General features: G+C 42.5%; 1 long non-coding RNA gene across 1 annotated transcript in view; it reads left to right on the top strand.

The window, feature by feature from the left end:
- LOC113259589 (uncharacterized) overlaps positions 1 to 6,541 on the top strand; it is a 60,954-nt gene extending 54,413 nt beyond the window's left edge. The window contains exons 7-8 of the long non-coding RNA XR_008958916.1: positions 6,217 to 6,347; positions 6,483 to 6,541. This is a non-coding gene — a long non-coding RNA (uncharacterized LOC113259589). The remainder of the gene's footprint in view (positions 1 to 6,216; positions 6,348 to 6,482) is intronic.
- Positions 6,542 to 15,671: the final 9,130 nt, after the last annotated feature.

The following is a 15,671-nucleotide window of genomic DNA, read 5'->3' on the forward strand; positions in this document are numbered from 1 at the left end:
GAATGGGGCCATCTTTCTGTGTTTTTGTCCTGGCTTCCTGTCTACCGTGGGCCTGCCTCCTTCAGTGTAAAGGTTCTTGGTTTGTATATGACACCTTGACTTGTGTTTCAGCAGCTAGGGCTGGTGGAACCATCTTGACCATGGATTCCATCCTCCCTCGATGACCGTGCTTTGGTCCCCAACACCCTGCACCCTCAGGTACCTTTCAGCCTTTTGCTCATTCACTACCAGCCTGCCTTGGGTTCTAAGTTCCCTGATCAGGGGTTTGGCCAGATCTATCTGAGCAATATGGCAGATGGTGCCACCATTTCCTTTGTTCTTCATAATGTTCTTCTCTTTCAAATTCAAAAGGAGACCTAAAAGGGAACGCAGATCTATTACAAGGCTCCCAGTGGACTGGGTTGCAGATAGAAAGAATTTTAAATAAAGATGCAACCAACAGTGTCTGGTTCCCAGTTAAGACACAGACATTTGAAGATGTCTGGTGTTCCTTCATTGAAGGGTGTATGTTAGTATCACATGGAGAGGTGTTTTGGAATATTCTAGCCAGAACCCATCTCTCCTTCCGCTGAGAAGCTCCATGGGGGCCTCATCTTTGGAAAACGTTGTCAGGGGGTGCTGGTGTACCTCTCTTTGAAGAGCCACTGGTTTAGAAAAACTTACCCCTGAGTTGTTTGGAGGCCATCAGCCATCCAGGCTGTGTTGCTCTTTCCTTCTGCTTTCATCCCCCGTGGCACACATTGTTTCCCAGGGCATCAAGGTACCCGTCACTCAGAATGCAAGACGTAGTGCAGGAGGGCAGACTGGTTGGTGCTCTGGAAAACGAGCGTTCAGCAAGTTCTGTCATTCTTCGCTGTGCAAAAGGACACACGCAGGTGCCTTCCCTGGGGAAGGGCTGGCCTAAGAGCCATGGGCCGCTGATACGCAGGCTGGTTCCACTCCCAGTTCTGTTTTTAATTAGCTCACTTGATTTCTCTGAGCTTTGCTCTTCTTGCCGGTAAAGAAGATTAGACTGAGTGATGTGTAAGGTCCTCTGAAGTTCTAGGCTACTTTGAGTTCAACTTAAAAAAAAAACAAAACAACTTCAAGTATTACACGTGTGACCTACTTTTATTGTAGAAAACCATAAAACGTTGGGGTAAGCAAAAAGGAAAGAAAAACTTCATTATCCCATGACCCCACCAGCCTGCGATGACCTTCAGATATAAATTTTTTTTAGCCCTTTGCAAAGATAAACACAGATATGAATGTGGGCACATAAACATAAAAATACATGTATTGTAATATGCTCGTATTTTACAGAAAGGTGACTGTCCTGTGAATTACCTTATAATCTGTCTTTTTAGTTAATATAACAAGAACATGGGAATACCTTCCCATGCCACTAAATGCACACTTGACACCTTTAACTTAGGGGCAGATAGCTTAGTGATCCAGAGCCTGGCCTTGGAGACCGTCCCGGGCTCTGCTCCTCACCAGCTGTGTAACCTTGAGCAAATTACTTCGCCCCTCTAAATCTCAATTCCCTCCCAGGGAAGATGGCCATAATAATCCCACTGCATAAAGTGTTCTGAGGATTAAATCAGACAGGGCATGTTAAGTACTGAGCGCAGTGCCTAGTAAGTGCCCGTAGCAAGGGCCCAATAAACGGTAACTAAAAATGCCGCATATCATTTCATTTTGTTAATGTGCGTAATTTAACCAATCCTCTATTATCGCTTGTTTAGATTTTCCCTTGCTATTATACACCAGGCTAAACGGGTTGTTTCATAGATAAATATTCGTATAGATTCCGATGGCACACCTCGAAAAGCAGAATTGCTGGGCTAAAGGACACGCACTTTGAAAGATGTCGCTATGCAGAGCCACAGTGCCCCGCAGAAGGTTGTAGCAGTCTATGAGAATGACCATCCTCCACATCTAAGGGATGCATTAGTTGACCTTGTGTTTTATTTAATTTTTTTAATTTAAAGGGAAGAAAAAAAATGGGTGAAAAATGGTGTCGTTTTATTTTGCATTTATTTTTATAGACATACCCGGCCCACTCTTCTGCAGCGTTTGCCTCTCTATTGATGGTTTGTGAGGATGTTCGTGTGTTTAGAGTAGCAGCCCTTTGCTTTCATTTATTAATTCGTGAGCGTGAGCTCCATAGTCAGGTACTGGGGTAGGTGCTGATGGTGAGCACAGCAGTCCCGGTCCTTGCCCTTGTGCATGTAAGCTTCAGGGAGGGAAATGGATATTAAAGAAATAATTAAAACCTGCTATAAAGGAGGAGGACCGGGCTATCCAGGGAGACTTCCTGGAGGTGGTGATGAGTGAAGAGAAGCAGGAGAAAGAGGACTTAGCTAAGCAGAGATGGGGTTTCAGGTGTGTAGGAACATTTTCCTTAGTTGGTTCTTTGCTTTTCCCTCTTTTCTTTTTCTTTTCTTTCCTTCTTCTTCTTTTTTTTTTTTTTTTAAACTTGGCTCATGGTCTATGTTGAAATCTGAGGGTTTTAAAATTAGTAAAACATATAAACATTTATATTCATGTATATTTTCCACCTTTGGTGTTTTGCTTGGAAAATATATCCAATGAGATTTTAATTTTACATTTTTGATATTTCTAGAACCCTTCATCCTAAGTGAGACAGATGCGAATTTAAAACGAACACCCAAGATTGTACTTCTAGAAGTATCTTGTGGGGCTGGGCTCATGAGCAGTAAAACTAACCTTTAAAACTTATGTTCAGGTGTAATGGAAGTTAGAGAGGAGGGAAAATGTGATTCATAGGAGAACCCAGAAGAAGAGAGTTTGTTTTTCACCCTCTCTCATCTGAGCCACTTGATTTATGGACCTCATGCTTTTAGCAAATCGATATGGCCCCAGGTTGCTCTCTTGGTCTAGGAAAGTTTTCTATCAATCTAATTCATGCTAACATGTGAATAGCTGAATAAACTGTCTGCCCTTAATCTATTTACATTTAACAGAACACCAAAAAAAAAAAAAAAAAAAAAAAAGAACCATGCTTACACAAAATGGGAGACTTTCAGACCTCCAAGTCAGCCTGGACATAGGAGATAAAGTTTTGGTTAAATGAATCCCTACCTGGATTCTTAGCCTCATGAAAGCATCAGTTGTAGGTAGTCGCTAAAGGCTGAGAGGTATTGAGTATACTGGGTAAGAGAGTAAACTCGAGAGGCAGAGTACTGGGGTCCAGCTCTAGTTCTTTCATTTACTAGTGTGACTGTGGGCAAGTTCATTAATCTCTCTGTGCTCCAGCGTCCTCATCTGTGAAATGACGATGAACGTACCCATCTCATAGTAACACTGAGAGGATTGAATGACATTAAATGTCTGGTACACACAACACTGCCTGTTACAAAGCAAGTGCTCAACAGATAATAGTAGTTGTTATTTTGATGGAGAACCTTTCCTCAGGAAAGATCAGGAAGCTGGAATCTTCTCTTTACCTGTGCCCTGGGGATTTCAATATTCCATTCTCTTGGTTTTCCTCTTACGTACCTAACTCTCTGTTTCCTTTCCTTTCTTTCTTTCTTTCTCTCTCTCTCTTCCTCCCTCCCTTCCTCTCTCTCTCCCTCCCTTCCTCCCTCCCTCTCCCTCTCTCTCTCTCCCTTTCTCACTTCATTTCATTTCACTTCTTTTTTTCTCTTTTCTTTTCTTTTCTTTTCTTTTCTTTTCTTTCTCCATGCCTCAGACTGCCCTCACACATGATGATTGATACAACCTCTTTCTTAGTTGTCACCTTTTAACCTCAGTCTTCTCAACCTGGACCACCTTTGCTTCTCTTGATTCATTTATCACCTCTTTGAGCTGGTTTCCAAAATTTATATCACTAACCCACCTTATCAGTACATAACATTTGAATATTTTGTCAGTTAATTAGCTGAAAAATCCAGGATAAATGGCTTTAGGTGTCGTTTGACCCAGGGACTCTCGTGATATAACCAAAGCCCTAGATTTTCTCATCTGTTTGCTCTGCCTTCCTGGAGATTGGACTCATCCTCTGACAGCCAGGAGATTAGCTAGAGTCAGCAAAGTGCTCATGCTACTGCTTTGCCCGTCACACGACTGATGGAGAAGAGAGAACCTCTGCCCCTCACTTCAGATGGGAATCCGTTCTGCCACAGTGCACGGCTGCATATCTGGGCACTGCTTTATGGCAAGTGTGAATGGATGCTGATGGGCAAAACAGTAAGTATTCACTGCAAATATATTGTTTTTCCTCAAGTTTATCAAAACACAACCAAGAAGATACTTGATTCTTCTGTTCTGTCTTTACTAATTTTATTGGGACAGTTACCATTATCCCGTGATCCCATAAGTTCAAATGCTCAGTATACAAATTTGCTGTTCCCTTTTTTATGACATCCCTTGTGTTCCAGTTCATGGATTCTGGAATGCACTTCCACCTTGATGTTGATGTCCCATTAATCGGTCCAGCTCAGTGCAAGCCTCATCTGGTCTGTGCAGTGTTCTGTGGACACTGGGGGTCCACACTGAATTCGTCTGGCCGACTTCTACAGGATGTCCGCGGTATTCAGGCATGTCTTACAGTATTCTGCATTCTATTTAGAGCTGCCTTATTTCCTCTCCTACTTTTACTACCCAGCTGGATTTGGAATGCCTCCGAAGCATATCTGGCATTTCTCTGGGTCTTCCCACACTACCTGGGACAAGCTGTCTGTGGTGTGGAGACTCAAAGTTTCTGTTAAGACCAGACCCCAGGTGTGTTGGGGTACAATTCTCGGCAGTCAGCATGGACTTTGAGTAAGCCCAAGTCCTCAGACAGCTGCCCAGCGATGTGCACTGTGGAACTGTGGGGCGTAGGAAGAGATGTGATGTGGAAAATGTTTTGAGGGCAGGTACGTTGGAGGAGTGCCGTCTCAAACAAGGTTAGCATTTTCCTTACTATATGAGTTTTCAGATCCTTGACAGTGTACTATGCTTGCGAATCTGCACAAAAGCGGTTTTTATGGGCTGAACTGCGTAACCCCCCGTTCATATGGTAAAGTCCTAACCCACTACGGAATGTGACTGTACTTGGAGATAGGGTCTTTAAAGACACAATTAGGGCCATGTGGAGGGCTCTAATTCAAAATGACTGGTGTCTTTATAAGAAGAGATTAGGACACAAACATGCATAGAGGAAAGACCTTGTGAAGACATGGGGAGAATATGGCCTGCAAACCAAGGAGAGAGGCCTCAGAAGACACCAACCTGCCCACACCTTGATCTTGGACTTCTAGTCTCTCGAACTGTGAGAAAAGCAACTTCTGTTGTTCAAGCCCCCCAGTCTGGGATACTCTGTTACGGCAGTCCTAGCAAACAAATATGGGTGTGTTTGAGTGTGTTTTTCACATGAACTTGACCACACAGTCCCTCTTTTCCAACAAAATTTCCTAAGATGAGCATCTGATGTCATTCCTTGGGCTGCAGTGGTTGTTGGCACTGCCGGGCCTGACAGGTGCCTCCTAGGGACGGACTGGCCCTTGCCGTGTGCTGTGCCCTTACGCCCATACACTCAGGAGCCCTTCTGTGTCTCGTAGCCTCGTCCATGTTCTGATAAGCTGCAACACGTGGTGGGTTCTAGTTTTGAACTTCATAAGCTATGGAAGACTCTGATTTTGACAACCACACAACCTTAGTTGGGAGTCCCTGGGAGTCAGAGGTGGTGTTTAATATGTGTGATATAAAGTGGACACTTAATAATTTGCTAACGTCATGAAATTAGGAGGAAGATTTATTTTTTTATTTTTTTTTCTTTAAAGATTTTATTTATTTATTTGACAGAGAGACAGCCAGCGAGAGAGGGAACACAAGCAGGGGGAGTGGGAGAGGAAGAAGCAGGCTCCTAGCGGAGGAGCCCGATGTGGGGCTCGATCCCAGAATGCTGGGATCATGCCCTGAGCTGAAGGCAGACACTTAACGACTGTGCCACCCAGGCGCCCCTAGGAGGAAGATTTAGATAGGTATGCATTATATTTCTTCTCCAAAAGATCTGGATTAAAATATTCACTTTGAATAGAGGTTCCTAAAGCCTCTCTTTTCCTTGACGAATGTGTTATCCTTCTGGAGGTTACTACCTCTTTTTTAGTCAAACGACCTGTGTCCTACGACAGAATGTAAAGGGTTAGTGAGAAGGAAATGTCAAGCTCTTTTCATTCCTCTTGCACATTTTCTTTTCACAAAGGTGTCTCCTATTTTTTCTTCTAGATTCCACTATTTGGTAACAGTAACTGTGGACTGTAGGATGGCCAATGAGAAAGAGAAAAGAGAAGGTGCTATTTATTTATCAGAATACATAAACTGATGCTTGAGAGTGGTGCTAATGTCAAGTACATATGGTAAGTAGTTTTTGTAAGACTTCCATGGAGGAATGGAGAGTCTCTTAAAAACAAAATAATCATTGCAATTGGAAGAGGAAAGAAGAAGAGGCAAGGCCCCTGTTTTCCTCTGGTAAATGAAACACTTACTCTTAGGGTCAAGCTAACATCTCTAGAAAAGTCACAGCCCAGGTTCATCCAGAGAAAAGAGTCAGGTAAGTAGTTTTATAATCTTTTATAAATGCGTGTCTGCATATTTGTGTATGAATTTAATGAGAAATAGTGCCTCAAGTAAGGGTGGCTGTGGTTGAGAGTGGGAACTGGGAAGGGGCTGGGACTCTCAAAACCTCCGGGTCTGAGAGTCGGCACCCCCTCTTACGCTGCATCTGGCCCTCAGCATGTCACCATGACTAACCAAACACAACCCTAAAGCAGACAATCTCTGGATATGAGGAAATGAAGATGCAAATCAGGGTTCATGTATCAGTCTTTTGAGGTCAGACCCCACTGTTCTGGAGAATCACCTTTGGATGCTTGTTAAAACACAGATTCCAGGGACTCTTCTCCCCAAGATTTGGATTCACTAGATCTGGAGTGGGTAATTGGAATCTGCATTTTTGGTAGGTGCTCGGGTGATTTCGATATAGTGAGTCTTCAGACCCAGCTTGGGAACCACTGGCCTAGAAGCCTCCTTTTCTGGGCAGAGGCTGGGCCTGGCTGTCTCTTTCCTGCAGAAGGCCTGCCAGTAAACCATGCCTCCTGACTCTGTTATCGAGATAATACCACAAACGGAACCCAGATGAGTCATACGTAAACTTTATTAAGTTCAAATGTTTTCATAAGCAACTTGTCCTTTCCAAAAATCAGGTTATAATAGATTTTGGAGGGAGTCTTTGGGTTTGCTTGTCAGAAACAATACCAAATGGAGATCTGGGGACATTGCCACTCAAGCAATGGGTTCTGTAATTGCAGGAGCACAAATCTTTTTGACAATGACACTGGACTTCCCTGTAAGGGTCCTTCTGGTGTTAACACATATTCCTGACCTCTTATTTGGAATGCACTAAACTAAATGCCTATTAAAAGCCCTTTGTTCCCTTCAAGAGTGTCTCAGGGGCTTATTTCTTTCTGTCCTACAGAGTTTAGAGACTCTCCTGAGGAATGGGCCTCAATCTTTGCTAAATTAGCTCTTCAGGTATTAGTCCTCAAAAAGGGGGCATCTCAATTGCTCACAGATGACAGAGTTAGCACTCGGTGGGACATTTATGTAATTTGTAGCCCTGTGTTTAAGGTAATCCTAAAATGGTTTAGAGTTTATGCAAAATGAGTTTAGTACTGATCACTGCTATCCTCCCCTTCAGGCTGCTGATAAAGTAATGGAAGAAAAATACAAAACTTTTCTTAAGGTTTCTTGCTGTTTCTTTGGTTTTTTATACAAAGACAGGAATTTTTTTATGGGCCAGTCTATAAAACCTTATCATGTATCTCAGGCCATGAGTGTTTCTCAAAGCCAAATTCATAATAAATACTATGGCAAAAATCTAAGTAAGAAAGATATGTTTTTTGTCAATTCAAAATCCAATTTAAGTGATATAAAACAAGGCCATTCAGCTGTTAAACATGTGCTTAAGTAATGAGGCAGAAATCAGATAATTTGGATGCCTCTCCGCCTGTCATGGGAACTGAGAAAACACACATCCACTTTTATGTTGATGACATAATCTTAGTATCACTTGTTAGAATGGCCATAAAACACTGATGAGCCATTGCCTGATTATTATCAGAAAGGATCAGTACCAGTATATGAAAACTGAAATTACTGTGGTTGGCCAAGATGTCTCAAGAGTTGAGCTGGACTTTGTCCTAACTGTGCAGTTCTAAATGAACAAACAACTCATTTGGAGTTAAATAATGATCAGGAATGAAGCTCTCATCACATTAAAGAGTTTTTTTAATGTTCTTGGGTCTCCCTAGGACAGCTAATATCCTGGTGGGCTCATCAGAATTTAGAGCTATTAAAAATCAGAAATTCTCCTGGGGCCATGTTGGGATTTTAAAATTATTGCAGTAGCCAACCAGTAAAACTTAACCTTAGAAAGTTGCAGACCCAAATTCTTTCTTTTCTTTTTTGACATAGAAATTTGGGACTTGCAACCCAAAATCGGCCTGGGCACTTGGCAGATTTAAAGTCCAGTTTTTGTGAAAGGCTTTGGCCCAACATCTAGGCCAATGGTTCTCAACTGGGGTTTTCTCCCCACTACCCCCAGGGACGGCTGACATTTTGCTTGTCACACCTGAGCAGAGGTACTACTGACATCTAGTGGGCGTCTAGTAGGATAGTAAATGTGCCACAGTGCAGGGGACAGCCTCCTCCCTGCCCCCCACCCCCATGCCAAAGAGTTTATCCCCACTACAAGTCAATACTGAGGTGGAGAATCCCTGTTCTAGGCTGTCCTAGGACAACGCTAGGTGTGGTTCTGGGCTGGCATTGCCTAAAAGTGAGAAGCAGACGTCCCTGTCTTTCCAGAAGGATTCCAGTTCTGCGTCTGGTATGAAAGACTCAGACTTATTGATACTGAGGCCCTTGTCAGGGATGTCAGCTCTAAAAACAATTTAGAATTTGCCAAAAGGTCAACTGAGTTTTGATTTGAATGGTATGGTATAAACCAAGGAAAATTTTGCCCATTCATTCTGCTAGAGTGTCTCAAATCTTTCCCTGCATTAAGTAGATGTTGAGAAAAAACACGGAAACAAACTCAACATATATACATTTTACTATCTTAGTTTTCCAAATGTTTCCTAATTGAGGGGATGAGATGATAAGCTCCAGGGATGGGTTCAGGTAATGGAACAAAACTGTAGAGTTCTAAGTGTTGTGATGGTGATGATGATTGAAGGGTTTTTTTTATAGCTTTTTCTGTGGTGGTATTTAGGCAGCCCTCATCTGATGAGGATTTCTGTGACTTTATACAACCTACATGTACAACTGTGTATATCTTATAACCTAACGGTGTTAAGTTCCTGAAAGGTACAGCACAAGGAAGATACCAAGCCTAAATCCAAGCCTGCTCTCCTTGCTTATTGAATCTCCCCAGGTGACACTGAAACGTCAGTTGCCTTCATAACCTGGACCAGATCCAGCGTGAAGATTTAGCCCTTCACCTTTCCATCCCCAGGTGCTGGCTTGGCCCAGTATCCAGACCCAAAGCTCTGCATGAGGGATTGGCACCCCGATTCCCAAGTTTTACCTTCCCGAGAGATGGCAAAGGAAGATGGAAGTTTCTTCAACCTGCAGCTCACTTTTGAAGATTCTGTGGGATGGATTAAGTGAACATCAGACCACAGCAAGCCCTCCGAGAGGACTTCATGCAGAGTTTGGGCTGAGGTGGTGAGGAGGGGTGTGGGATGGTACCAACATTACGGGTGAAGGCTTCCCTTACCTATCGCTTTTTATATAAGCATGCCAGCAATAGAGTCGTCCTGGAATATGGTGCCCGGAAGATCAATTAATCTCTTTTCAGTGAACTTGGATACTTCCTTCTACTAAGAAACCCGTGTCAGCTCACAGAAAGCTGGTTGGAATGCACAGCTGTAGCAACTAATTAAACTCAGATGCCCGCCTCTTAATTGTTTTTGATCTTTTTTTTTTTTTTTTACCTTGAATTTCCACATGATTTAATAACGTAAGACAACTTATCTACTTGGGAATGTGAGCAGGATAGAAAGGATAAATAAATATCAGGTAAAAAAAAGATAGGAAGTTTTAAAGTTAATGCCTTTTTAGTAACATGATACTAACCTGGAACTTTTGCTAGCTGTGGTATGAGTAAGTAAATCATGGATCATTTGCGTAATTTTTAGGGTGCTGGTGGTTCCCATAGATGTGAACAGCTTCCCCAGCATTACTTTCTTATTTTCTTTGGCTGTCTGTCATGGACTTAACCTCTACCATTCCTAGTGTTGTTCTCCCTTCTCCAATTCTACTTGTACCCTGGCCCAAGCCTCGATAATCTTAAAAACCCACAAAACTTTGAAATAGGTTAATTCCTTTGTAAAGAAGACTGCCTATTGGTTGCCCCTATGTTTGTTACAAAGGGCATTACAGGAGGGTAGAAACCTGTGTTCATATCTTCAGTTTCTGAAATGACTTTTTTGGGGGGGGCAAAGGGAGAGGGAGAGAGAGAAACTGAAGATGGGGGACTCCATCTCACAACCCTGAGATCATGACCTGAGCTGAAACCAAGAGTCGGACGCTTAACTGACTGAACCACCTGGGTGCCCCAAAGAGATGACTGGTTTTAATGCTGCCAGCGTTGACTGGGTCCTCCCCTTTCTTCTTTAGCACCTTCTGCTGTGCTGAGGCTTCTCTTTCCATTAACTCTGGTTCTGTCTGGTTTTATCCTACCTTATTAGAAATGGAACTAAGGCCCCCAAACCATGAGGACCAGTGTAAATTCTCCTTGTAGTCTGGTGCTTTTCCTATAATACTCCATGGGACTAACCCCAAACTATCCGAAACTGAGGTCTGGCCATTGTTATTTCACAGCACAAGGTCTTACTAATTTGGGTGTCTAAGAGTCAGAATTTATGGTCACTCACCTTCAGTTAACTAATAGTCTTGTACCAGAGATACAGAAATGGTTTTCTAAGGCATGTCCTAGTGTGTGCTCTTCTGAACACTGATCCCATTAAATGCTGGAAAACACAGTTTTATGATCAAACAAACAATGTTTGAAAACCACTACCTATTGTGCCTAGCTCTTAGGAGATTCAAAACGTGCATTCTTGGTGCATTACAGTCCCAGAGACTTCTTGGAGAGTTTATTTATCAAATTTATTTATTTAAGTCAGGGTTTCCCAAATGTTCTTAACCATAAGTTCCTCTCCTCCCTCTCTATCCTGCCCTTCACCCCTCTATATACATTCAACTACAAATGTTCTGGGAGTTGCGATTCCCTGGAACAGTTTGGGAAAAGACGTTCTAAGCAAAGACATGGGGGGACTCACAGAGCCCCCGACACTATAAAGTTATCTGGAAAACCATATTTTGTCATAGTGCATGGCATCAGCCCGCACTTCACATCCCTCTGCACATAATGGAACACCTACCTGCATCCATTTCATCTGGGTACTTGGAGGGCTTGGTATTTTTCTGATCCATAATCTCTCTGATGGTACCAACTTATACATATTTGGCAGAACAATGTATTTTAACTACAAAAATGAATCTGCAATTCCTGCAAAAAAGCCAGGATTTCATAAAGTCATGAAAGTGATGTTGGAAAACAGCTCAAAGCTTACCCAGAGCCACATATGAAGGAGATTCTGGGAGCGTTAACCTACGTAAGAGCCAAGGAAGAAAAAACTCAGGAAGAATGAAGACTAGACAGATCCTCCCAATAAAAAAGTTCTGAATCTCCAGTGAATAAGAGAGGACCTCCTTCATCTACATGCTTTGAATATCAAACACAAAATAAAGGGTATCAGATAATTTTAACAGAAATTTAGTACAATTGGTCTGCTCAAATGTTCATTTGCTGTTTATCTAAGAATTCATGCAGTCTTCAAAGCTATGAAGTCTTCAAAGTGAAGTCTTCAAAGCTATCCCCTTCATCATTATTTACCACTGAGTTTTGGTCTCTGCATTTATTTTAAATGCTTTTTTTTTTTTCCTGGTGTTAACTATCCTCAAGTGAGGAGAGCTTCCTGTCCTGCACACAGGATCACAGTGGGTTTTGAAAAATAGTACTTCAGAGAACGAGTGGTTTTACGGACTTGAAGACATTCCTTCCGTAACCCGCGCGTGTTGCTAATTTAAGATGGGTAGCACTGAACGCAGGGGCAGCTCCGCGTGGTGACTGCGAGCACGGGCTTGGATTCAGAGAGCGGCGTTCAAGGCCCAGTTTCACCCCCTGCTGCTTCTGTGACCTTGGACACTGTTCTTAGCTTCTCTGAGCCTCAGTTTTCTGAGATCGATGGAACAGGAAAGGCACTCACCTCAGGGGAGCACAGTGAAGATTTAAGGAGTCACCTGCACTGTTTTCTAGAGCTGCCATAGCAAAGCGCCGCCAGGGAAATGGCTAAAACAGCAGAAGTCGCTTTCTCCCAGTTCTAGCGACTGGAAGTCTGAAATCAAGGTGCTAGCAGGGTTGGCCCCTTCTGAGGGCTATGGGGGAGAACCAGTTCCAGGCCTCTCTCACACCTTCTGATAGCCTTGGCTTATAGATGGTGTTCTCCCCGTCTCTCATACCACCTTCTTTCTGTGCACCTGCTTCTCTGTGTCCAGATTTCCCCCTGTAGAAGGACACCACTCTTAATGGACTAGGACTCACGCCAATGACCCCGATCTTAGCTTGGTTACCCCCGTGAAAACTCTATCTCCAAGTAAGATCACATTCTGAGACCCTGAGGGTTCAGAGGCCAACATATCTTTTGGGGGGATTATAAGTCAACCCATAACAATGCCTAGGATGTGTTAATAACACAGCACATGGTAAGCAGTCATTAAATTTGAATAATTATGATGGGCTTAATCCATATGAAATTGCTGATATTTGACCATTTTTACCTACAAAAATAGAAATATAATACAGTTTAACATTTTTTCCCCTTTGCTTTATTTCCAGAGGTCTCCAGCTGGATCCTCTGTCCCTGACACAGATCCCTGCTTTGGGCCACCTGCACGAGGCAGGCGGTGCTAAGGGCAGAAGGAGAGGCTGCTGGACTGACTCCCTTTGCCACCTGCATCCTGAGGCATTCATCTGTTTCAGCTCTGGAATTTCTTCCCTAGTCTTCCTCTCCTAAATGCAATACATTTACCGCAAAACTACTGAAGCTTACCTGTCAGGGCCCCCATTTGTAAGGGACCTTTCCAAGGCCCTGGGAGAGGCCACCCAACATGTAGTCACATGGACATATTTTTGTAAAATTTGCAGAAATACCATATTTAACCCCAGTCAGATTAAGATCACTCTCTCTTTGTTCTCCAGCTTCTCTTCTGGTCACGTTTTCCCTCATCTTGGGTAGCACTGGCATGGCCCTGAGCAATATTTTAAAATAAACTTACATTTTTGAGTTTTAGATTCGCAGTAAAATCGAGCTGTAAGTATAGAGATTTCCCGTATCCCAGCCGCCCCTGCACACGTACAGCCTCCCCGGCTATCCCTCACGAGTGGGACACTTGTTATAACCAGTGACCCTATGTCTGCACGTCATAATCACCCGAAGTCCATAGCTTCTGTTAGAGTTCACTCTTGGTGTTGTACGTTCTATGGGTTTAGACAAATGGATTATGACATCTATCTGCCATCGTAATATCATACAGGATAATTCTCCTGCCCTAACAATCCTCTGTGTTCTACCTATTCTTGCTTCCCTTTTCCAACACCTGGCAACCACTGACCTTTTTACTTTTGCCATAGTTTTGCCTTTCCCGGAAGGTCATATGGTTGGAGTCCTACAGTATGTCGTCTTTTCAGATTGGCTTCTTTCACCTAATAATATGCATTTAGGGTTCCTCCATCTTTCGTGGCTCAATAGCTCATTTCTTTTTCAAATCAAGTAATAGTCCAACATCTGGAGGTACCATAGTTTATCCAATCACCTAAGGGCATGTTGACTGCTTCCAAGTTTGGGCAATTATGAATAAAACCGTTATAAGGCCCTGGGCAATTTTGAGATAATCCAAAGAAAAGGACATGGGAGTGAATTTACCAGAGGGTTAGTGGGACTCCCCTCTATGATCTGCAGTCACTTCCATGTATCATCAAACACCGCTGTCTATCTGGGTGCAGGAATGGCTTCCCGGAACACTTGCACCACTCACTGTGCCAGCCCCCCTAGAACCACGGCCCAGACATAGCGGGTGGGGCACCATCCTGCCACAGGAGTGTTCTCCTTCCATGTTCACCATACGGTTGGTGGAAGACGCACAAGATTTGAAATGTACAGAGTCAGAGGCCAGTTTGTGAAAATTTCATCAGTGTATGACACTGTAAGTTGAAGGTCTGGTTCTTATTAACACCTAGTCAGATGGAAGTTCTCTCTTGTCCCGGATATATCTGTTAATGCAGCACCTTTCTATCAGCCGTGCAGAGGAAAGCCTGAACTGTCTGTCTCTGTGTAGAATATATATGACTTTTGTGTCTTGTGAAGAGGTGCTCAAGGAACATCCAGTCAAAAAAAAAAAAAGCATGACAGAGCTATGATATTCAAAAAGAATATGGTTTTGTTGGATACTTATGCTCTGATAGTTGTCAGTTTAAATTACATCATTTGTTGAGAATTCTTTTTTCAAATATATATTAAATATACTTCCATAGAAATTCTGTATTTTCAATTTTGTGTTCTTTTTTTCTTAAAGAGGGACTCTGAGATTGTGGAACCTTCCTGTCCACTAAGCCTAGATCCTTCCATGTCTCCGGGGCTCCTTTGTCTTAAGATCTGGCTGCTTTGTGTGGCATCTGACCAATTCTTTTTGTTAAATCCGGGCCATTTTACCCAACAATAAAGCAAATATTACTTTACTATGATCTTGACTCACAGAGAAAGTAAAGAGAAGTGTGTATAAAGGAAGAAGTGCTGTGTATGCTTCAACCCTCCCAGCTTCCCCCCATCTGAATGCGTCTGCGGAACAATGTCTTTCCCGTACAGGCTGAATATCTTAGTATGAATGGAGGGATCCGTATGAATGGAAAGATTGAGAAATAATCTTTCCCCATACAATTTAATAAATAATGCTATTACATGCACGGAACAACTAAACAATGCTTTAGAATTTTGTAAAACTGTTTTCTTAAGGTTAAGATAAGTTATCAATCTTTTATTACAATGTAAGTGAGTTCTTTTATTTTAAGTAGGGAATGTGTGGTTAACTATATTTTAATTTATTTAATAAGAATTTTCTGTTCTTGTTTTTCAACTTATTGAAATGTTGAAAAAGATCATAAACAATGACATGATTTGTCTCTGGAGCATGCTGTCGGGACTGGGCTTAGTTCACAGTTAGTAGAGAAATGATACAAGTTTCTAAACAGCTCTGTTCCCCAAGCCCCACTTTTGCTGTCATTTATTTGTTGTTTGAGATTATATTTGGTTATTTTACTTGAGCTAAACACATTTTGACCTCATTTAGGTGGGCAGTCTGTGTTTCAGAAGGATGAAAATTTGCATATTTTGGTTCTAAAAAGAGCCATAATGAAGGATTTTAGATCTCTCAATGGCTAGTTTAAATAGGGTACACCTAGAAAAAGGCTGGGCTCTCTTTTAATTCTGTTAGTTTCCTGAGGATTGCTGAACGTTGGGGCAGCCAGCCCTGATGATGGTACATTTTTCTGTGTCTGGGCA

Source organism: Ursus arctos, unplaced genomic scaffold (assembly GCF_023065955.2).
Source record: "Ursus arctos isolate Adak ecotype North America unplaced genomic scaffold, UrsArc2.0 scaffold_13, whole genome shotgun sequence".
Lineage (NCBI taxonomy): Eukaryota > Metazoa > Chordata > Mammalia > Carnivora > Ursidae > Ursus > Ursus arctos.